This window comes from Danio rerio, chromosome 20, assembly GCF_052040795.2.
Source record: "Danio rerio strain M-AB ecotype USA chromosome 20, GRCz13ab, whole genome shotgun sequence".
NCBI lineage: Eukaryota > Metazoa > Chordata > Actinopteri > Cypriniformes > Danionidae > Danio > Danio rerio.
Window position 1 is genome coordinate 34,372,501 of NC_141040.1, and position 24,935 is coordinate 34,397,435.

At 37.0% G+C, this 24,935-nt stretch overlaps 1 long non-coding RNA gene across 3 annotated transcripts in view; it reads left to right on the forward strand.

Moving 5' to 3' along the window:
- LOC147832242 (uncharacterized) overlaps positions 1–22,425 on the forward strand; it is a 43,969-nt gene extending 21,544 nt beyond the window's left edge. For 2 of the 3 annotated variants that reach the window (XR_015518534.1, XR_015518532.1), the window contains exon 3: positions 22,170–22,425. This is a non-coding gene — a long non-coding RNA (uncharacterized LOC147832242). The remainder of the gene's footprint in view (positions 1–22,169) is intronic. The other variant, XR_015518533.1, reaches the window with a different exon arrangement.
- Positions 22,426–24,935: the final 2,510 nt, after the last annotated feature.

Sequence of the window (24,935 nt, forward strand, 5' to 3'; positions counted from 1 at the left end):
GCTGATAAATACAAATATTGGTAAGAATTTGTCTCATTACCAAACAAAATGCAAATAATTAAAATTTTTTATAAGCTGGTTAAGCTGATAAAAAATATACTTAGTAAATACATGATTAAGTGAAAAAAAAAACATTCGAATTTAGTATTTATTTTCCAACAATGATATGGCCATATTGTGCCTAACAAGCAACTAGCCTTGGTTCATTTTGATTTTACATCCCATTTAATGATGGTTTACTAAAATGGATACTTTATTTTTTATTTTATATTATATTTAAACTGTAATTGTTTATTCTATTTAGTAAAAACATAATAAAAAGATAATTGATTTTCAATTAATATATATATAAAAAAACACAAAGCTAAAAATATCCAGTTTATGCATTTCAAATATATCTTGCTACTAAGGCCCAGTCCCAATTCTACCCCTTCGCCCTTTCCCTTACTCCTACTCCTTGTTTTGCGTGTTCACGTGAAGGGGTGGGGTGTCCCAATTTTCTTTAGCTTGAAGGTGTAGGTGTAGATAGCCCTTTGAATGGAGATTTTTCAGGACCACACTCAAAACCAAAGGGTAAGAAAATTTCCCAGAGTACACCAGCCACTACGGCAGTATAGCTGCACCCGGAAGTAAGGAGATCCACAAATAAGTATTTTTTTGTCACTATTACACATTTTTAAAACAAACAAGCATGTTTTAATATATTCATAAATGCGTTCATGTTTTACCGTCATGCTTTAAAAAAAAAACTAAAATTAAAATCGCTAAATTTCGCAATCCATAATCCCTAATAATAACTCCTGTACTGCAGTCCCACAACATTGACACTCAATGACACTCGAATACCCTGTCAGACAAGTCTAGTGGCTGAGAATGGGCTTTTTACAGTGTCTGCTATAATGTTAATGTTGTTTGGTTGTGTTTACATTACGATCTTATTGCCACATTATATCATTATGATAACATAATATATGTTTTCAGTTATTTCCTGAAGATAAATACCAAAAAATACCACAACTGGAATAACTACAGCAGTCGCCATCATCTGATCTTAAATGAAGCATGAGATTGTGATGACATATGATGACGTTTGCAGGTGCTCTAGTGCGTTCCCATTTCTTAGGGGTAAATTTTGAAGCCCTTCCCCACTCGGTTTTAAGGGGAAAGGGATGGGGTAGTAGGGGTATAAAAATAGAATTGGGATTGGGTCTTTCTTGTAAAGTCCAGATTTTAGAGTTGAAGTCCAGTTTAGTTCAGTTCAGTGTGGTTTAAATTTCACTGCTGAAAGTCCAAACACTGAAGAGCAAATCCATCGATCTGCAGCTCCACAAGTCCCAATCTAAGCAAGCCAGTTGCGAGGAAGAAAAACTTCACCAATTGACTAAGTGAAGGCAAAAAATATTAAACATTCAAAGATTATTTTTGAATTTAATTGGATGAAAATGTTGGATATACTGCAGGCATGGCGCGATAACCATTTTCAAGTATACCGTGGTTTGTAAAAGTCAAGGTTTTAAAACTTTTTTAGACCAAAATTTTCTGTTATATTGTTCCTACAGAAGATGTTTTGTTTGTTTTTTAGGACAACAGGATCTCCAGCAGAAAAGATATCCAGATGCCGCTTTAAATTGTAAAAAAAATCTGTTTTTGAAACTAATGTAGCGTGATGTGTTTACTGTTCCAAAATATTTTAAATGTTTCTCAAAATAAAATTTATCAGAAGTACTTCATCCACCATTTTATCATGATCACGTAACGCATCCCCTTCACTCCCATTCATGTATTCTCTACATCATGTTATAGCATAGCATCCTTCAGATGTGCAGAATCTCACCTGAAGTACTAGGTCAAGAGGGTACTTCTTGCATACTGTTTTTTCGATTTCTATGAATTTGGGCATACTACTCAGCTTTCGTACTGTTTTTAGCATACTATTTAGTATGCAATTTTGGATACAGCCATTGTGTTCAAAGTGGAAAAAAGTTCTTGTTTTTATAGCAACAATCTTGCAACTTGCGCCTTCGGTATCTACAAAGGGTTGACCAAAGTGTTATTACAGAGAGCAAAGAACTGTGGTGAATTTAAGTGAGTTTAACTAAAACCGTTTGTAAGACTTCTTTGCAGGATTTAGAGAGTTGTGTGTTCCTTTATTAAGCATCTTTGGGTTTAAACAATACAGTTAATTGTGCTAATGAAATAGGCAGGTGTTGATTGCAATATTTGACTGATTTATGTCTAAGATGAAGTGTTTAGGTTTAAGTTTATTTCAGTCTTGTTAATATTTGCATTTTTTCTTTCTTGCAAGACCTGGCAACACTAATTAGTCTTTAATGTTTAATGTAATCTTGCAGTGAGCATAGAGAAAAGAGAGACTTAAAATTCATCAATGCTTAAATTCATCATTAACAATTAGTTGTTCAGAGGTTTTGTAACTAAGGTTGTCACTTTTGGAAGTAAACTTTGGGTATCATTAATGGAAGTGATTTTTTTATTTTTTATTTTTTGTAGAATATGTGACTGAACTGTATGTGTGTAGAGCAGGGTTAAGCACAAAAAGGTGAACTGACAACCAAATTTAGCTGCAGTGTGGATGTGACCAATATTTCATTCTGTCATGTTCAGCAGCCCCTTGCTCTAATCCATTTTTTGAAGTTACGATGTTGTGAGTTCTTCACACTTTAGACTGCAATTTATTTGCCATATTTTGAAGATGTTTTAAAAGGGTTTCAGTTACACATTTTGACAACAATGTAAGTGAATATAACAAATTAATTTAATACAGAATGCATTTTAGTGTGTTAATTAATCTGTTTAATCTGTAATCTGTCTACATTTATTTATAGCACTTTATTGTTTATTTGATAAAGCACAGCAAAACAGTCCAATATTTGTCAATATTTTTTAATAAATTTATGGTAATTAAAAATGTCATTTATTCCTGTCATGGCAAAACTTTTCAGATTCACAAAATATTTCAGAAATCATTCAAATATTTTATTAAAAACATTGTTAACAAGAGTTGTGATGGTTTTTTTGTGGCTACACATTTCATATAGAAATCTTTTGTAACATTATCAATATCTTTGATCATTAAATCTAATGATCAAAATAAAAGTTGTCTTTTTATTTGTAAATGTTTTGTTTAGTAAGATTTTCTTATGCTAGTGTACATCAGTAAGTCCATAGATGAATATTGCACGCTGTATGCATCAGACGGTCAGTGCACACATTTCTGTTTTCATTCCAGATTCAAATCACTTTATTTGAAAAGCAGTGAATTTGCATTGCAAAAAACAAACAACTGTAGCTGCGCTCTCATTTAACTGTCTGCTTTTTCCTGAGCTGACCCCTTGCTGATGTATTAAGATGCACTGAGCTGAAGGTCACGTTTGGTCACATGACTGCCAGCTTTGTGGGTGTACAAATCAATATGTGACATGTCGGCAGCAGGAGCGTCCTTGCCAGAGTGTGTTGAGCTCAGAGTGTTAAAGGTTAATGTACATTTGCTTTTCTCACAGTGGCATTGATTTACATCAGTGTAAGATGTGAAAAACGTATTACTGTTGGTAAAAAGCAACAGCAGACCACATGTCCTGCTTTGGGAACAGAGAGGATCTCCATTCGTGACACTGTCAAAGAGAAGAGTGTAAAGCTGTGCCCTTGCATTATGACCTTTTCCTCTTTGGTTAGTATTGAGCGCCCATCTCCCCTTCGCCTGAACAGCAGCCGTCTGGGCTGCCCACTGCTCCAGTGTCATCCAGCCTGGCTCATGGATCTTTATTAAATGTTAATCAGCCTCCTACAGTCTCAACCTACAAGGATTTTTACTCTCGCTCCCTCTGTCTTCCATGGGCTTGCTCTCCTTTATCCAGCTCTCATCTTTTTGGATCTGTTTTTGTTTTTTTTGCTGTAAACTTGCCAGATTGATTAAAGGGCACCTAATGATTTAAGTCATCTTTTGTAAGTTGTTTGGATAGAACTGTGTGTAGGTATAGTGTCTCCACAGCCATATTGGGGTGATATAAAGTCAATAAGTCTCTTTTTTTTAATTTCCTGATGTTAACACAGGATTCAAATCCCTCACATTTTTGAGGCCCACCGCAACTTGATCTAGGAGTGTGGTTTCCCCGCCCACTGAATTAATTGACAGCCGCGTATTAACATGTCTCTATGGTAACGCATATAATCATATCAACAAGACGGGTTGTGTGCACAGCTACTGGAATTAATAGATCTATTCAGCTCGCTGTGATCATCAGTCATCATCAAATGTGATCAAGAATGAGTTTTACAAGTTTAAAACATTTATAAAACAGTGAATGTTTGTAATTAATTACAGCGATTTTACCGTCTTTACACAGCCGCACTTCAGAACAATTATAAAAAAAGACACTTCAGTCCCCGGTGTGGAAGGAAAATCTGGTTTATTTTGTACATTAACATAACGATATACAGCAGTGGATATTAACAAGTATCCTGTCACATTTGCGTGCAAAAACAGTGCAAAGTTAAACGTGTGTGTGTGTGTGCGTGCATGAACTTAACGACATTGCGTGTGACTCATCATTGCAGAAAGGCTTGAATTAAGTCCACAACAAATACATCAAATAATAATCATTGGTAAAGTTCTTTTGCAGAAAAGTAAAGTATTTCGCAGAAACGTTACGTGAGATCTGCTTCCTTCATGTCTGTCACTGTGCTGTTTATCTGACGCAGCCGAGGCAGAGATTGAGCACACTCTGACAAGCACGTGGGAACGGTGGGTAGGGAAAACTAGCATTATAGGCACAGGCACCAAAAACAGCTACATTGTGTTCAAAGCAGAGAATTCTAATGTTCTAAGGGGTATAATAAATAATCTGATGGGTGTTTTAAGCTGAAACTTTACAGGCACATTATGGAGACACAAAAGACTTATCTTAAATCTTGAAAAAAGGGTGAATAGGTGCCCTTTAAATTTGATTGGTGGAGAATCATCTCACATCTCACTCCTTCATCAGTAATGGCATCACTAACTAGCTAACGCTAACCAGTATAAACTAAAAAAAGCATGCTGGTCCAGGCAAGTTATTGTGGCTGGTCTATTTAGTTCTATTTAGCTGTTGGACTCCAGTGGTCAGTGTTAGACAAGACATGTGCCATAATAGTTGGTGGTTCATTCTGCTGTAGTGACCTTTAAACATAATTCTCAACCCTCAAGTTTTTCCCAGGATTCTTGCGTATTTTACAGTTCTATCCCACTATCATCCCGTATAGGTGTTTCACTGTTCTTCCATATTTTTACTCTTTCTACGAAGGGTGGCAATAAACATCAGAGAGCTGATTCTCCCTATTTGCAACCCATACTGCCGAACCACCAGGGGACCCCATTTGCTTTTAAATGTGAATTTGTGCTTTCATTTTATTTAGGCATAAAACACTTTGAAAAAAAATACACAAATGGTGGGATTCCCTTCCTTCCTATTACAGGCGCCATCGCCCTTCCAAAGCAATCTTCAAAAACAATGTGTGTGACTGTCACATGCACTCCATAGTGATACTGTTTCCCAAACAGATTCTGCACACATGATTTAAATCGGAGTGAAAGTGGACACTCTGGTGTCAACATCTAAACATGTTGATCTTGGTTGGTTTTCTTTTAAACACAACATATTTTGTCTAAAATGAGCAAAAACAGTGAGGGAAGTAATCAAATGCATTCGTTATAGATCTTTGCATTTTAAAGTGACACCTCTGTTGTTTAATGTAATCAAATTTAAATGAGAGATTCATTTGCTGGCCTTTAATCAGAATGTTTAAATTATACAGTGAAGGAAAGGTTAAGGAGATTTAATAACTTGATTTAATTTCTTTATAATCAATATTAATTGTGACAGGCTAAACTTAATTTATTTGCAGCCTTTTCAATTTATGCTATTTTATCTTTTGTAAATAACAACAATAATAATATTAATAATTAATAATTGATAATAATTAATAAATGGTTGGTGTTTCATATTTTTACATCCCAATGTTACAATACAACAAAAAGGAAGATAAATACATTTAAAATACATTTTATTTGTTTTCTAACTATAATGAAACAATAAGGGAAGTATGGTAATTTATTAGTATTTGTTTTTACCCAATTACCCTAACATTTACCCGAGTCTTGTGTCTATCGCAACATCTAAGAGGTATAACTGTAACTTAAAAATGTGTTTATTAGTATCTACGCCTCAGACATCAAAGCTCAAAGTTTAATGAGTAAGCAGGGTTGCCAAGTCCATGGTTTTCCCACTTTTTAACAACTTGCTGCAGGGTTTTTTACTCTGCAGGTTAAAGGTTTGACATATTGCATCAATGATATTTATGTGGTGGCCTTGACATACTTTACTCTGCAAAATTTATATTCTACCTATAATAAAACCTGTTTTATGATGATGAAACCGAGTAAGCATATTTTTGTAAGGTGCGCAAGGGCACTAGGGGAGAGACTGTGTGTGCGGCTGTTTTCGTTTCTATGGTAACAGATTGGCAGGACTCTCCAGGATTGTTGCTAAATAATAGATGCAAAAGTATATGAAGTATACAGAAAGAAAGTCAGATTTACATTTTTTTTAACTGGACAGCATGCGGCAGTCACAAGAGATAAACCATGCCAGCTGTGAAAGATGATTTTTTATGATAACAGAATGCTTGTAACTACTAATATACAGTTATTTTAAATGAAGAAACCATTTATAATGCATACAATCATTTAAAATGTGTATTTTATAAATTATCAGTGGCATATGTTTTAGATTTAGTTTAGTTGAATGCACTTCTAACAGTATTGGATTATGGAGATATGTTTTATGCACACTTCTGAATGTTTTAAAAAATTGGACATTGTTTATCATAGTGCCTTGCGATTTGTCACTGGTTCAGACATCACTGTAATTTACATAAAATGACAGAATGGACCTCATTACAGTCAGGTAGAAAAGAAACATATCTTAGTTGTTATTTTTAAAGCTTTAGTTGGTAAATCACCACAGTGTATCTAGTTTGTTGGAGTACTTTTTAAAAACTTAAAATATCAGATCAGCAGATATACTGTTACTTAAGATGACATTTTTTCACATCATGCATTTCACATTAGTTATTTCAATCTGCATTCTCTAAGTATGCTCCATTTGTATGGAATGAGCTTCAAGATATACTACATATTAAATCCATCACATCTATCGATATATTTAAACATTTTAAAGACTGTCAATTTAGAACAGTGCACATGTTTCAACAATTGATTGTGGTTTATACTATTTTTGTAGTGATATGTATTTTTTGTAACTCCATTCTACAGTATGCTGCCTTTCTTGACCAGGACCCCTTGGTAGGAGAGATATTGTATCTCACAGGGACATTGCTTGCTTAATAAATAAATAAATAAATATTTCTTTATTATTTTGATACACTGCGACGCAAGAAGGTCGCTGGTTCGATCCTCGGCTCAGTTGGCGTTTCTGTGTGGAGTTTGCATGTTCTCCCTGTGTTCGCGTGGGTTTTCTCCGGGTACTCCGGTTTCCCCCACAGTCCAAAGACATGCGGTACAGGTGAATTGGGTAGGCTAAATTGTCCGTAGTGTATGAGTGTGTGTGTGTGTATGTGTGGATGTTTCCCAGAGATGGGTTGTGGCTGGAAGGGCATCCGCTGTGTAAAAACTTGCTGGATAAGTTGGCGGTTTAAAGCGCTGTGTAATAAAGGGAATAAGCAGACAAGAGAATGAATGAATGAATGATAATACTAGGCTAGTTTTGATTGGCCATTAGACTAATTTTAATAATTTTTGACTGTAAAGTTTGGGAGTTTGGAGATGTCGTCCGATTTGTTGAAATTTTCAGAAGCTCTCTGAGGCCCAATCCCAATTCTACCCCTTAGCCCTTCCCCTTACCCCTTACCCAATTCTCTTTAGCTTGAAGGCGTAGGGCTAAGGGGTGAATAGCCCTTCGAACAAAGATTTTTCAGCACCAAACTCGAAACCAAGGTATAAGAAAATTCCCAGAATACACCAGCCACAGCGCCAGCATTTCTGAACCCGAAAGTAAGGAGATCCACAAATTAGTATTTTTTGTCATTATTACGAAATTTTAAGACACACCAAGACGTTACATTTCACGATCTATAATCCCGAATAATGACTCCTGTACAGCAGTCCCACAACATTCTGACACTTGATGACACTCGAATACCCTGTCAGAAAAGTCTAGTGGCTGGAATGGGCTTTTTACAGTGTCTGCTATAATTTTAATGTTGTTTTTGTTTGTTTACATAGATAGATATGGCCACTTTGTATTAGATCGTTATGATAACATAATATATGCCTTCAGTAATTTCCTAAAGGTAAATACCAAAAAATAACAACTAGAATAACTACAGCAGTTGCCATCGTCTGATGTCATATGAAGCAAGAGACAGTAATGACATATGATGATGTGTGCGGGTGCTGTATTGCTGTCCCAATTCTTAGGGGTCAATTTTGAAGCCCTTCCCCTTAACCCTCAGTTGTACGGGGCAAGGGGAAGGGGTAGGGGTACAAAATAGTATTGGGATTGGGCCTTAGACATTGGTTCAATATCCTTCAACAGTCCACTTGGAAACATAGCCGCTATGAAGTTGAAATTCCTTGTTGAAATAGAAAGCTGTCATGTTTACCAATGTGACATAATCAACTCAACACATAATTTTGAAAGATATGTGCACTTTAAATTTTACCTGGATTGTTTTTCTTTTAAATCAGAACTACTGGGGCTTTGGGTTATTTAGTTGTTTTCAAAGTGGTGGGAATTTTTGCTGTAACTCTTTTTTGTTGTAAAATCATCATGGTTGTTTCACAAAATGCATTCTTCAGCGATCTTGTGTCCTTATGTTCTCTTGTAATGTCATCATCAACCACCAAAATTCTGTTCCAAAATTCAAGACCGCAAGAACGAAGGATGCATAAAAGTTTCCGGATGTGTTCTTGGTATCAAGGATGCACCTTTGAGCACTTGCTCTCGAAGTTCCAGAAGTTTTTGCGACTGATAGGAGGTGTGAAGTGCAGTATTTTATATAGATTTTATATTAAAGTTCAGAAATATAACTTCTTTATCTCAGGAGTTTCCCTAAATGAGACCGTAAACGTTAACATTTAAAATCTTAATAGAGGCATGAACACATTAAGGGTGTTTATTTGCTGAAATTCGTATTTGTAAGGTTTTTGTGCATGTTATATATGTTAAATTGGGAAAAGACAATAAATCATTGCGTGAATGCTGTAATATTTTAATAATTTTCTGTAAAAATGCGAGAAGGTCATGTCACTGTCAGGAAGAATGCAGTATCTTATATCTCATAGAATGCGTTCTGTTCTCGCATTCTCCCGAGTTCGTTCCTCTGAGGTGACCTGGCAAGACCGGTCTTTACAAGAATGCAAGTCTCAAGTTCTTGAAATTGAGAAACAGCCCGTCTTCCTTCTACCTAGCATAAATGCTTATCACATGTCTGCTGTTTGCAGTATTTCACATCATGTGGAAGGCACCAATCAAAACCTTCATAACAAATGGCATTTATCAAATCTATTGGCTGGTAATTTATTTTATTATCGAGCTGATAACAATAACAATAAATATAAGTGTTTATAAGCCAAAATCAATATGGCCACCAATAAAATGTGCATCACTAACTCTACTGTCATCAACATTAACTTCTGACCAGAAATATAAACACAACAAGGCCATTAAAACAAGGATGCTTAAAGTTGACTACATTTAGCATCAGGGAAGTGAGGCTTACTTCCATACGCCTCCATTTCCTTTTCTACACCAAACCTCACTCCCATCTGGGTCACCGCACCAACATAAGCCCTCCAGTTGTACTCTTCTTGAACCAAGGAAGATTTAAATGGCCGATTCTGGCATCCAGCATCCAAACACAACATATGCTGTCGAACATTATTTTGGTCTTTTCTTCATTGAAGATCGACAGGTTTTAAATCTTACTTAAGATCTCTTTCCAACCAATTTGGCATAAAGACCATTTACGTCAGTCTCATTCACAGGATTTGTTGCAGTAGCTCTCTGCTGTACGGCTTTCCTCTCAGTATCTTGATTTCTTTGTGAATTCTGAACCACCTCCAAGTGCGATGTTGTTTCATTCTGGTCCAGATGACCGCCTGAGTTATTTCAGTGCGTGCGCTCGCCCACTCACCATCAGCGCTATTCTACTGTAACACCTCCACTAATGATTTCTTTCATGGAGCGGTAATGGTGTTGATTATGCCAGCTAATTCCTGTAGAAGATCTTGATTATTTCACAAGTGATTATCCTGATTTTGACACACAGTTGTCATTTACGTGCGTCGCAGTTGATGAATGCTGCAAGGCATATATTTAAATCCTTTTAGAGTTGTTTTTCACAGGAAGATGCTTACAGGATGTATTATAGTATATGGCAGCTTTGTCATATTAAAGATGCGTGTGTCTTTAAATGATACAAAGAGAAAGAAAGGGCGAGAAAGAAGGATCAGGGATGGTGTCGCTGCAGGGCTCCAGGGATTGATTGATGGCAGCCGTATTTACGCCATCAGGTTCCCTGTGTGGAGCCAAAATGGCTGCCTGTTCCCACCGTGAGTACAGGCGCCCCCCGCTGCCACAGTGAGCTAAAAAGCACACTGACTTAGAACCGTAATGAAAGACAAATATGAGGAAAACTCACATTACAAAGTTCGAGAGTCAGGGGGAAATTTGTCGTGATTTCATGCAGGTTTTAGGTGCGTCCTGGAATTGTAGGCATAATGAAAGCTTTTTAAGTCCTGACTATAGAGACAGCACATTCAGACTGGAGTCTAATGAGGTTTGGTTCTGCATAAATTAGGGATGCATGATTTAGGGGAAACCTATTAGTAATCTTTTCTGAAAATGTTCGTAAAATGTGTTTTTTTTCCTAAAGCTAGTTATTATTATTATTATTACTATTATTATTGGTAGTAGTAGTAGTAATAGTAATAGTAGTAGTAGTAGTTGTAGTAGTAGTTGTAGTGGTAGTAGTAGTAGTAGCAGCAGTAGATGTAGCCAAATTGTGCAGCTCTACACAATATTAGTTAATTCATTAATTAATTTATTTATTAATTTATTTTATATTTATCTATATTTATTATCATAATTGCTAAATTCAAACATTAAACACACAAAAAATGCTACAACTAAATAACTACAAAAACTACGACTTATAATAATTTTAGAATACTAATATTTACAGCTTTCTGATTTAAAAGTTTGTCTTGTCAAAAGTTTGGAAAGGGGATTGACACATTTTGCTTTACTGAATGTTTGCCATAAGTTATGCAAACATTGAGACAGTGAGTACGTTTTCATGGACAGCAATAATGCGATTTTAATGCGATTAAGACAATACTCTGATTAAGAGTCTACCATGTAAACATGTACCATGATTACCTTAATCCAAAGAAAGTCATAATCGAACTAAACAGAAATATAATTAAGATGTGGTGTATGGCGATTTTAGTGCTTACAGACATGTAAACACCATAATTAAACTATTACCATAATGTAGGATTTTTGCCGCATTTTACTACAGGATAGTCAATACCAGTGACCCTCAACCTTTTGATCATGGGTGTTAGTCTGAGATAATTAGTCTTACCAAAGCTGACCTGTCAAATTTTTGTTACGTGACTCGCAGTGCGCTCGCGACATTTATTCAACTAGGTGCGTACCTAAATTGTAAACAATGAACTTGTGCGAACTCTAGAAAACACGTGATATGCGAACAGCCCCTAAAAGGCAGCTGTCATTTGGGATCTCCATCAATTGATCTTCTTGCACAGCCATGCTAGATTTGCCTGAATTGTTGACAAATGTGTTGCGGATCCAATTCTAGGCAGTTCGCAGGTCCTTCACTGGGACTTTTTTCCCTTCGCAAAGAAACTTTCTAAAGACGTCTGTTTCTTACTCATTTTGCTGCTTGTGGGTTAAATTTGGGCGCTCACGTTACCGAGATGTAACTGAGAAAATACCACCATTTTTCAAAATAAAAGACTTTTCAAAGTAAAAGATTGTTCAGGCTCAAATAATAAATAAAATAGAAATAATTAAGGATTTTTAGTGCGACCTAGTACCAATTGGTCCACGGACCCGTACCAGTCTATGGTCCGGTGGTTGAGGACCACTGGTCTATACACACACGGCTGTTTGACACTATTCTCTGCACCGAGTCAGTGAAGGACTACAGACACCAGCATTGTGAAATGTGGAGGTTTTTCCCCCAAACGATGTGCGGTATCCATTACTCCATTAAAACAACACTCTCCCAGCCCATCATACTCACATCTAATATCTCGTTTGTCACAGGGGGCACACATGAAATGTTCCTGAATAAAAGTGAAAGTGCTAAACTGCAGTTAAAGTTGACAAATTAAAAATGAAACTCCCAAAATTACATAAAACTCTGGAGGAAATTTGGATAACGCAATGACGTTAATCGAATTATGTCCTATAACATGTAAAACGGGACCATAAAAAGAACATTCAAGATGCAACTCATGTTAACAGCTTAATCATATTATTATCTTCTTCAGATTAAGACAAATATTTCGATTACTGATGTCCATGAAAATGTAGTCAGTGAAAAACAATAGATCATGACCTGCTCGTGTTAAAGAACACAGTGTCACGTTTCACTCTGATACACGTCGAGCAACAATTGGGTTTCGACAAATAATTAGATGAATAATTCTGCTGGTCTCTAGCATAAATCTATTCTGAATAACTCCTGGATTCCTTCACATGCAGTGCTGCATCAGAAGCGGGGCCTGAGTGCAGCCCTTTCAAGTAAACAAAAAGATTTTTGCTCTCTTGTTTGATTAAGTGTTAAAAGTTGCAACTGGCTCCAAACTGAAGTAAATATAAACTGAAAGAGCAGCAGTGTTGGCGAGAGCTTCCTGTCATCAGTATTCCTCCTGTGGGGCTTCCTAGCCGCAGTTCCATGTTATGCTGCAGTTAAGCACTCTCTCCCTCAGTCTGTCTCTCTCTCTCTCTCTGTGACTGTCGGTTTGGGGGGTGGGAGAGAAGGAAGTGACCTACATAGCACCGTTCCCTCGCCTCGGCTGTCTTTTGCATTTCAAGGGATAATGAATAATTTACAGCTCCTCTCCCTCCCATGAAAACGTGACAGCCTTCAATACAATTAACGAATTTAACAAGCCCCGGTGACAATCAGTGCACTGCCACTCAAAGGACCCGGATAGAGGCTTGGATCCAAGAGCCTGAGGCACATCACTGGAAAAAAAGAGAGAGAGAGAGAAAATAACAATGCCACAGGTGAGACTTTATTGGGAGCGGCTCACAGGAAGCTCAGTGGGGCTGTGCGGCACACAAACATCACAAAGATTTTTTACTATTCAAAACAACGGCAGCTAGAGATGAGTAAACGTTTTATTGCACGACTATAGGAGAATTACAGTCTACCTGTTTGTTTCTGCTCGTGTTTTTGCACTCACAGGACTCCGGCCATTATCGGGTTTTTCCTCGGTAAGGGATCTGCATTTAAACCACACTTTCCAGGTTGCAGTTCAGGTAGAGTCAAGGATCTGTGCCAGTGTCACCACAGCCCACTGCCTCTCTGGATTCCAATTATACTGCAGTGGTTGGAGTACAGTTTCTGATTCGGAAACAAACACGCACACACACACACACTCGCGTCGTGCGCCGCGCACACACTGAATCGCTGGGGGAGTGTGTAATAGTTTTATCAGGGTGAGTACAGGCACAAAAGTGCACTCCAGCCTGCAGCTATGGCTGGGCTCCATGGGAGAAAGTCAATTACGGCAGGATGAGCCAGCCCGGGGTGATCATATGGGAGAGAGATAACGCAGGCAAGATGGCCGCTACACACTCCCAGCAGCCCCCGGTGCCCAAGTGTCGCGTGCCGCTCTCTGCCCTCCTCCATATTTACCTCACACCGCAGCACCAAACAAAGACCATCTGGAGACTGTTGAACGCAAACACAAATTCGAAGCGAAGCTGATTTTTATTTTTCTGTGTGGCTTGAGGGAATGAAAAGTAAAAGTTGAGGCTTTAAACATGAAGTATGGGTTAATTGTCGTATTATATTTTGAATGTGTCATTGCCAAACTTCTTAATCAACAAAAAGATGCTACTACGCCCTAGCTTTACTGTACTGTTGTTTAATTTTCTGTTAAAACTTAGTTGGTACAGTAGTTGCTGACCATTTATTAATTTTCCATTTGCTTAGTCTCTATTTCAGAGGTCGCCATCGCAGAATGAACCGACAACTATTCCAGCATATGTCTTGCGCAGCAGATACCCTTCCAGCCGCAACCCAGTACTGAGAAACAGACATACACACTCATTCACACACAAACTCATACAGTTTATTCAGTTCATGTCTTTGGACTGTGGAGGGAACCAGAGCACCCGGAGGAAACCCACGCCAACACGGGGAGAAAATGCAAACTCCACACAGAAATGCCAACTTGCCCAGCAGGGACTCAAACCAGCGACCTTCTTGCTGTGACCTTCTTGAGCCACCGTGCCACTCCAAGTTGCGTACCAATTTTAATAATTTGTTATAATGTAGCCAGTTTAGCTAGTTTATAGATACTTTATTCAGTTTCGTTTTTTGAATATTGTTATAGAATTGTAAGTTGTTTGTATATACACAAAACATTTTAAAGCACCAGTGAAATCATAGTAATGTAGGTGTTTGTGTCAGTATTCTATAAGCTAGTGTGGTACAAATTAATGACAATTCTTATTTATAAGATGTAAAACGGGTGGTGCGGTGGCTTCACAGCAAGTAGGTCACTGCCTCCGCTGGGTCAGTTGACATTTCTGTGTGGAGTTTGCATGTTTTCCCCATGTTAGTGTGAGTTTCCTCTGGTTTCCCCAACAGTCCAAAGACGTGGTAAAGGTGAATAGGGTAAGCTAAAATTATCCTTAGTGTATGTGTGTAAATGAGTGTATGGGTGTTTCCCAGTGATGGGCTTTTGCTGAAAGGGCATCCACTGCATGGAACATATGCTGGATAAGTTGGCAGTTCATTTTGCTGTGGCGACCCCTGATCAATAAAGGGACCAGGCCGAAAAGAAAATGAATCAATGAATAAATGAATACTAAAATGGATTTAGAAAAATAACTATTTAAAGTTGTTGGTATATAAACTAAATATTTTAAAGGTCCAGTGAATTTAAAATTATGTTTTTTAGATGTTTGTATCAGTATGTCAGTATGTTATTCTTCAAGGATATCTGTAAGCTAGTGAGGTACAAAACAAAAATTTAGAAGATATAAAACTTCTTTAAAACTTAGTATATAAAACACTTCACTTTTTTGATTGATCAACTTTGTTTTATTTTACATCACCTTATACTTAAGTTTCTCTTAAATTCTTGACCAATCAAATGCTTTCTAGTATCTGACATGCCACGCCCCCTTCAAGACGCTTCTCATTCACTTTTCATTAGATAGGCTAAAATATAAACATTTAAAAATAAATAAAATAAAACATAACAAAACACTACTGGCTGCTTAATTAAAAAAAAAAAACATACTGTACATACAGTACTCTATGTCCCACCTATGTCTTCTGTGTCTCTATGTACTCTATGTCTTAACATACTCTATGTCCCACCCTCTCTTCGTTTTTGAGTTGCGATTATTTTATCTTATTTATTTAGACAAGGACAGTGTACAACATGACATGTTGTGCCAGAGTTAGCTATAAAGCCAATTAACATCTGTACATTACATCAAACATCGATTTAAAAAGGCACATTTCAAAGCACTTCACAGTACCTTTAAATTCATATATACGTGTATAGTTAAATATTTTGAAGGCTTAGAGAAATAAGTTTGATTATGCAATTTGTAGTCATTTACTGGACAATTGTTAATCGTTCAGATGTATACATAAGACAATATTGTGAAGAATGCTGGTAGCTGGCACACATTGACTTCTATAGTAGAGTGCCTGCTACCAGAACATGTTCTTAAAGAATCACAAAGAGGTTTCGAACAAGTGAAGGATGAGTAAATCATGAGCATTAAGCTATAATCTAGTTGATAACCACATCAGTAATTATTATTCTGATATTAGTTGAAGGAATAATGCTCTTAAATATGTAAACACAACTTTACAGGTATATGGACAGAAATGTTCTTTTGAGTAAAAGATCTCTTTTTTTAAACTTGCTAGACTTATTATTCTCATACAGTAATTCAACTCAAGCTGATGTAATTAAAAGGCATAGATCAGTCATCATCATTCTCATATAAAGATTGCTATCTGGTCTAGTAAGAAATCCGGCACACATCTACTTGAACTAGCATGTAAGTTTATGCTGATCCAACTTTTTTATTAGGGAATTCTTCACTGTCTTGACACTCGGGGTATATCCTAAGGCCTCAATATTTGGTTTCTCAGCTGATAGTCTAATAATAACAGCAACTCCAGTAGCTGTGGCACTTCTAAAGCTTTGCTGCATTGTGTAACCGAGGACGAAGTCTTTGTTCTTCTGGTTTGTTTGTGGCTGATAGACAGAGTTGCGATTCCCCGCACGTCTCATCATAGCCGGCTCTCAAACAATTATGAAGAGAGAGGATGAGAAGAGACTTAGATTGTCTCTCTCTCTCTCCTTCTCTCTTTCTTGTTTTCACCATTTTTTTTCTCTCATTCTGACATGGATGCAAACCCATTCCAGTCCCCCCACACACACTTATCCGTGATAAACGGACACTAAGAGCTGCCCGTTGGCACAGTGAACAAAGTGGCAGGAGGGCTTGACAAAAATACCCTCTTCTGCAAAAACCGTAAGTTCTTCACCGCTTTGGATTAGCTGTCTGCCGTTTCAAACTGTGCCTGATGTAGATTGCTTCTACAACAGAAAACGGGGAGAAGGAGAGAGAGAGGAAAGCGGAGAAAAGAAAAGCAGCACGTCAGAGCGCGAGTCTGTCAAAAAGCAATCAGCAGCGTGAGCGCCTCGCCTCCTGCAGACCGCTGATTATGGCATTAGGCTGAGCCCAATTCTTCCCCTTGTGAGGCAAATCATTCCGCCTGCAATAAAGAACTCTGAGACAAAGGAGAAGTTAATTAAGATTAATTAACTTTTTTTAATGACGCCCGTACACTAGAATTTGTGCGTGTGGCCAAAGGCGTTTTCAAGTGTACTGCCATACCTTCATATTGTTCTCTCTCTCTCTTTCCCTCCCTCTCTCTCTATGTGCTTACCTTTGTTTTATTCTAGTATCACCCACTAGTTTTATTACGCCATAAAAAAGACTCTCAAGGACACATAAGTAGTGAAAATCTACATTGCTGTAAGTCTGTTTTGCCATGTTCAGTCGTATTTCTACTTGGTCTGCTTCCTAGCGTTGGAATGTTACTCCACAGGCTTTAATGCGCGTGTCTTTTGAGATGCTCAGAGGTTTTAATGAAGCCTGCAGCACAGTAAGAGCAGTGTAGGCAAATGAGAGCCTCTAGCTTATTTCCTCCTTCTTGTACTTTCTTTCCTCATGGTCAGTTGAGAGTGGTTCTTGGTACACTGCAGGCTCAGGGAGAGATTTTTGAAGTAGAAAGTGCACCAGACAAATCTTATTTGTGTGCACACTGCAAAAAACAAGGTCTTTGTCATTATTTGTGTCTTCTTTTGTGGTAAATGTATTAGAACATTCTTAAAAATGACGCAGTATATGCTACGTTTTAAAACTTGGGGTCAGTGAGAATCTTTTTTTCAAAGAAATTCTTTTATTCAGACATTAAAGTAGTGAGAGAAAATATTTGTACTTTTTTGTGCTAATAGCATGTAAATGCTGTTCATTTGAGCTCACTTTTCATCAAGAAATGCTGAAAAAATTGATTATGACCTCTGCAAAACTGTTAGGTATTGCAGGGCTTTCATTAACAACACACTATTATTTGAGCATTATGTTAGTATATTAACATTTCTGAGGTATTATGTGGCAGTGGATACTGAAGTTATCATTACTTGTGAAAACGTAGCTTTCATGACAAGAAAAAAGGAATTTGTAAAATAAAAGATTTATAAAAATACATTCCTGTTTTTGAGCAAATAAATGCAGTCTTCAGGGCTTATCACACCGAAAACGCCTTTCCGTTCCAAAAACGCAAAGTGCCCCACACTGCCTTTTTTGTGGACAAGATAAAAGAAGTGCGGTGTGCTTTTTAAGTCACTTGGCAACGACTGAATCAGCTGCGTAATGTGCGCGAGTGTTGCTGTTGATATTAATATAATTTTAAAATGTAATAATATTGAGATAATCAAGATTTGTGATTGATACAACTCTGGATAAGTCAAAACAGCAACCACAAGTCTCTCCATCTTCAAAAGTCTTCGTTGTTGTCTTGACAACACAAACAATGTACCTCAATGGAAACCTCGCCGCTGCTTTCATTTTGTTGGAGAATAAAAAGACGCGAGTGACGTAACATGCTTTTTTTGCTTAGAGCTGACTTTTTCAATTGCGAGCGCACGGCGTGCAAGGGCAAAACCCAAGGCACAGCAGGCGGTTAAACTGGGCACATAGCGTGCAAAACGTTTGCGGACGTTAGTAAAGCATTCAAAAAAGGCACCTCTAAACGCAAAAAGCATGTTCGGTGTGATCGGCCCCTTAATTGGGAAAAAACGAATGCGAGAGAGAATATTGTGTTTAATGATTTAAATGAGATAAATTATTAAAATAGTTTTTTTTTTTTTTTATTTGTGATTAAAAATTTTCTGCTTTGAATGTTCTTTCTATTTGACCCTTCTAGTCTAGTTATTAATAAATAATACATAATAATAATAATAATAATAAATATCAGTTTATTATTGTTGTTATTATTATTATTTTGTTTGTATAATTTATTTCCATCTATACATGACACCAGAATGTGAGTTTTCAAATTTTATTTCATTTTATTTTTATTTTTATTTTTTTTCATTATTTTTTAAAGTTATTATATTTTTAAACCAACTGACTGTCCAAAATGTGAAAAGTCTGCTGAGAAAAGAATTATTCTTCCAACCTTTTTATCACTAAGCAATAGTCCAATGTGTGTGTGTGTGTGTGTGAGAGAGAGAGAGAGAGAGAGAGAGAGAGAACTGGTTTTGGTGGTTTATAAGGACATATTACATTACAATGACATATTATGACATGGGTATGGTCTAGATAATACAACATTGAGGTGGTTTATGAGTTAATTCAAAACTCTTAAAAGTCATACTTATGGGGGTCTTTTGACATTCCAAATATGCCACAGGGTTGGGTTTCTGGGTAGGGGTAGGGTAAGGTCATTTTAAACGCATTTTTAAAAATATATCATGCCTATGTAGAGTCCTTGTAAACCACTAATACCAGTGTTTGTTTATAGATTATTAATAGCTTATTTATTTATTTATTTATTTTACATATTTATGATTTAACAACATTTAGATTTTTTACCAGATCATTCTAGTTATCTTAAACAGTACATTAAAATCTAAGATTCTCTTTAAATGCAAGTAATTCTTTGTATTATCAATGTATTATCTAATGTACAAAAAAACAGATCAAGCTAAGCTAATCTGTTCTGTTGGTGTTGTTTATTTCCATCCACACATTAGGACCCCCATAACAGTTTTGCAGTGTTTATTTGCCACCGCTCTCAACTACCAGTTCTCAGCCCAACTGACTGTCCAAGATGTAAAAAGTCTGTAGAGAGAACAGGGTTTAATCTGTTATTTCTGAAACATTCCCTTAATCATTCAATACGGTAGCTCTACAACATTTTCCCCCAATCATTTAACATTTGATCATTTTACTCTTCCAACACTGTTCCACTGAACAAAAAAGCAGAGGACGGAGAGCATACTTTATGTTAGTGTGTGTAAAGATAAATTAATAAAATAATTTTTATTTACAAATCGTTATGTAAAACATTTTGTTAATAACAAGATTTATTATTATTATTTTTTTTTTTTACCAGAGCTTAGTTACACGAAAAATAAATTCAAATTTAAGACTTTATTAATGCATATCATTACTCTAGGCACTATTATCAAACAATCTAAAGGCTCGTACACACTGGGACGCTTTTTGCTCACGTTTATTCTCAGCATTTTTCGAGACGCATTTCTGTATTCAAACCCAGGAGATTTTTATCACCCCCTGACATTAGATTGTGCTTAATGAACTTGGAAGTCATGAAAGAAAGGTGAAACAAAAATCCTATTTGCTACTCTCCACTACTGACATTACTGTGGTTGTGGTTATCATGCAACTCTTTGTGTTCAGTCACCAATGAAAAAAGCAACTCCACATTCATCTTGCCTTGGTGCATCATCTTTAACATTGAATGCAAATGAATCTGCAATCACCTCCACTGTTTTGCACTTGAGCACGTCCAAGTGGTGTTTACTGTTACTTCAGCAGCTCTGGGCATGTGAACAAAAGTGCCAATCTGATTGGTGGAGAAGTTACAAAAAAAAAAAAAAAACCAAGCATGAGGCATTTCTTTTTGCGGTTTGGTGTGGATGATCACATTAACGTCCTCTGTTTAGTCATGATTCGTCAAACGTCGATGAAAAACATGAGCAAAAATCGTCCCGATGTGAACAGGGATATCATTGTGTTTATTTTATTCCAAAGCAATCATATGGAAATTCGCAACTTCTTGATTTAGTACCTAATTCATATTAATTTTTACGTTCTCATTCATACATTAGTATGATTTGGTCATCCTCAAATGAGGGCCAGTGTTAGGGTCTAAGTCCACACCTCCCTTTAAAGTTGTAATGAAATCAAAATATACTCTTGTTTTTATATTATTATAGACCATTTTGAGATATGTAAACAATAACAATGGTCCCTACATATTTCCTGTTTTACATTTTTCATTTTCATAAATTCCGAGATTCAAGTTATGATTGAATTGCCTCTTTTTACAGTTATGAAATGGTTTAACAACAAACAGGAAATGTTCATGGGCCAATGACATCACCACATTGAAATGGTCTAGCAGTGCTTGTTATAAACAATAATGTTTGCTCTCATAATCTTTAGTCAAATATCAACCCCTCGAAAAGACTTTTCTTCTGGTCACATGGGATGCCTTTTAGGAAGGACTATCAGGGCATGTCACATTTCTTCTTCATCCATTTGTCAATCTTCTATCATTTTGTTAGCAATTCCCATCTTTCAACAATTCAATATTCGGGAATTTCAATGAATTTCCTAATAATAAATTCATGCACCAACATATTTCATAACCGCTTCATGTAGATATACACGATAGAGGAAAAGATTACAATCTTAACTTCTGTTTCAGGTCAACTTTGAAAAATTGTTTAGATGTTTAGATCAAATTTGCCACTTTTCTAACTATAAGTAAAATAATTATGTTTCCTAAGATCTGGTTGTTTATTTCCTTTCATACTTTAGGACCCCTAATAACAGATTTCCAGTGTTTATACTGTACACCACCACTCTCAACCGAGTCTGCAGAGAGAAAAGGATTTTAAGTTATCCTTGGTTTCTGAAATCTTTCCTTAATCGTTCATTATCACAGCTCTACAGCATTTTTGCACAACGATTTTGATCATTTTATTCTTCCAACCCTGTTCCAATGAGCAAAAGAGTAGAGGAGGAAGAATGATGTGTGTGTGTGTGTGTGTGTGTGTGTGTGTGTGTGTGTGTGTGTGTGTGTGTGTGTGTGTGTGTGTGTGTGTGTGTGTGTGTGTGTGTTCATGCCTGTAGGGGGCTGGGACAGCCGCTGCACCCCAGTGTGCCTGCTGCTGCTTTACATTCTGCCGGTGTAGGCTGAGTCTCACACAGCAGCAGTAGCAGCCAGCCAGCCATGCACATCCCTCATTCAGCCTGGCTTCTCATTTATCAGCTCACTCAACCAGCAATCTCTCTCTCTCTCTTTTCGCTCTCGCTCCCAAAAAATCCGTTCTTTCTCTTCCCATTGTTCTAAACCTCCACATGCATCTCGCCTGTGTGTGTTCATGCCTGTATAAATATTCAAGTCTCTTTCACTCGGATGATTCCTATTTCACAGAAAGGAATTCTAACATCACTGCCCCCTTGAGGACAGGCAAAGCAATTACTCGATATGTTTCTTTTATTAAACATTCTTCCATTCTTCCTCAGCAGAGCGCAGTGTTATCCAACACGAGCTGGGCTTTGCTGCAGGCGGCTCCGTCCCAAACCTCAGCCCTATCTTGAGCGAACATCACACAGCCGAGATGAAAAAGAGGGAAATCGATGCAGGGGAGAGCGCGCCGTGTAGAGAGCCTGGCTTCGCTTTGATCGAAGGTTGACTGACAAGACCTTCAGCCCTGTGATCTCCAGCATGATGAAGGACCGGAGCTGCGGTGGCACAACAACGTGTGTTTGTTGGCTTTTAGGGTTTGTGTGTTTGTGTTTCTTTTATTTATATATTTACTACAAAACCTAGCGAGCGACCTACGGAGGCGGTATTTTAAAACTTCATAGGCGCTCTCCTGACACAAAGTCTTTTTCAAAAGGTCATTGTAATTATGCTGCCGCCCAAGATACCTTCTTTTGGCCAATTTTTACAACGGAATCACTGAATAATGTGCAATGAGTACAAAATATGGAATTGCTATTGTTAAAGGCATAGTTCATCCAATAATGTTAATTCTCTGTCCGTTTACCCTTGGGTAAAACCCATTGAAGATTTAGTTCATCGGTAAAACATGAAAGTAGAGTTAGCTGAAACTCTGGTCCTTCGTGAATAATTATATGCAAGTTAATGGCTTCCGGCATTTTCAAACAAAATTAATTCCCTTGGTTCCTGACAATACTTTCAGGTCAAAAGTGAAGTGAAACAATCAATCTTTGAAAGAATTTGAACATTCCTTACAACGTTATTACCTTTAATCTGCAGCCTCGGCTAACAATCGTGAGCAGTCTGTTGCATAATGAAGTATGGGAGTCTGTGAGAACTCCTGATTTTCTACACAATATAGCATCTGGGATAAACACAAGTACTTTTTGAGCACACTCCAAAAATTTTAAACTCATATGTAAGTTTTCCATATGCATGCATCGTTATTCTAGTGGATTCTAAAGTTTAAAGAGCCCATATTATGCATAAAAAAGGTCATATTTTGATTTTGGAGGTTTCCAAAAACGGGCTAATATGCATGCAAGGTCAAAAAACACTTTCATTGTCTTATGCATTTTTTTTTACCTCATTATCCCAATGACTCCCATATGATTTGTTCAGCGATTTGTTCCCAAACCCCTCCTTAGGGCAATGGTAATCTGCGCTGATTGGCCCGATGACCGAGTCTGTTGCGTCTGGTCGACTGTGTTCAGCGTGAGACAGAGAGAAATGCTCATCATGGCTTATCAACAGTTTTGAAGTAGTCAGGGTGCAGAGTATATGTGTGAACCCAATGCAGGAGTGCATTAAAGCAATGCAGTTACACCAGGATTTTGCTCCATTCCTAACCATGACACAAATTCTGTATAAATCTATACAGTGGCAAAAGCTGAACTATTTTGCAGCTTGACCGCCGCATGTGTGTAGGAACAGCTGACAATGTTCCCACAAACATGACAAATGGTAGAGGATGACGAGCTTACAAATGTGTTTAAATCTGTAAAAGAAAGTGGCACGTGTCCCGTTTTCAATGTGGTTTTAGACGCGATATGAGAATAGAGTTAATCAAATACAGTACAAGCCACATGGATCGGTTACAAGTAACAAAACACAACTAAATACACTTTTTGCAAGCTACAGAAAACAAGGAGGCACTTACTTACACTTTTGAAATTAAAGAACAAACTGGTCCATGAACTGTGTACTGTAAAGTTTTTGTCTAGCTCTGACAAAGTCCCATACATCAATAGTCTTTTCTGATCCTTCCTTAACAAACAGCTGACGAATCCCCTGTTGTAAGTGTGTAAATTGCTGCAGCACTGGTCAGAAAAATGATGGGAACACAGCACAAGGCTGGGGCTATAATGCTGAGGTGTTTTTGCATAAATAAACTTCAACCACTGATTCTTCACAGACTCATCAGGCAAAACAACACTTACTTTCAGTGTCTATTTAACTTGATTCAACCGGGATATGCTACAGTTGTTTGTCGTCTTCTTATTTAATTTTTTTTACAGTGTTTGTGGGCGGGAGTTTCAATTTTCCCGGGTCAGGGCATGCAACAAATGGGCGGGGCTCGAGTTCGTATTGACGTCACACCGACAAGGCTAAAGATTTGTTACTCTGACGACTTATTTAAACCACTTTGAGTGGAGTCTTTTATAGATGAATCAGTAGTTTTAAACACTGTGCACTTAAGCCTTAGCTGGATATTCCACTTCACTAAGGGCTGTGTTACACACTGCATGGAAGGTCTTTTTCAAAAACCTATAATAGGGTCTCTTAAAGAAGATTTATATAATTAAATGTTTAATATATTATCAATAATTTATATTTATAGTATATACCAATATAAAACAACACTGCTTAAAAATAGTCAATATGGTGGATGAAATTTATCCAAAAAATTTGTAATTATTTATTTAAAAATATAACAAGAATTGATTTCTTTTGACAGTATGTCATTTGGACAGCCGACTGAACGTCTGATTTAAAAGACACAAAATGGGAAACAGGAATTTTATTGTTGTCATCTGACTTCCAGGAGATGTTTGTGTGGTTTATTGTTCTTTAACTGTCCTTCTGAAAATAAAAGCTATTGTAATGCCAAACCCCGTCATGGGATAAGAAAGCCATCATGTTTTGAATGAATAATGTATCGGTTACATGCCGTTTTTATTGTAGGGGCATTGACCTTACATTTTCACATTACTAAACATCGCCTTGGTAATGCGTTATGCGTCAGTCAGAAAACCTTTGTGCAGTCCTTGTCCTATAAAACTTGC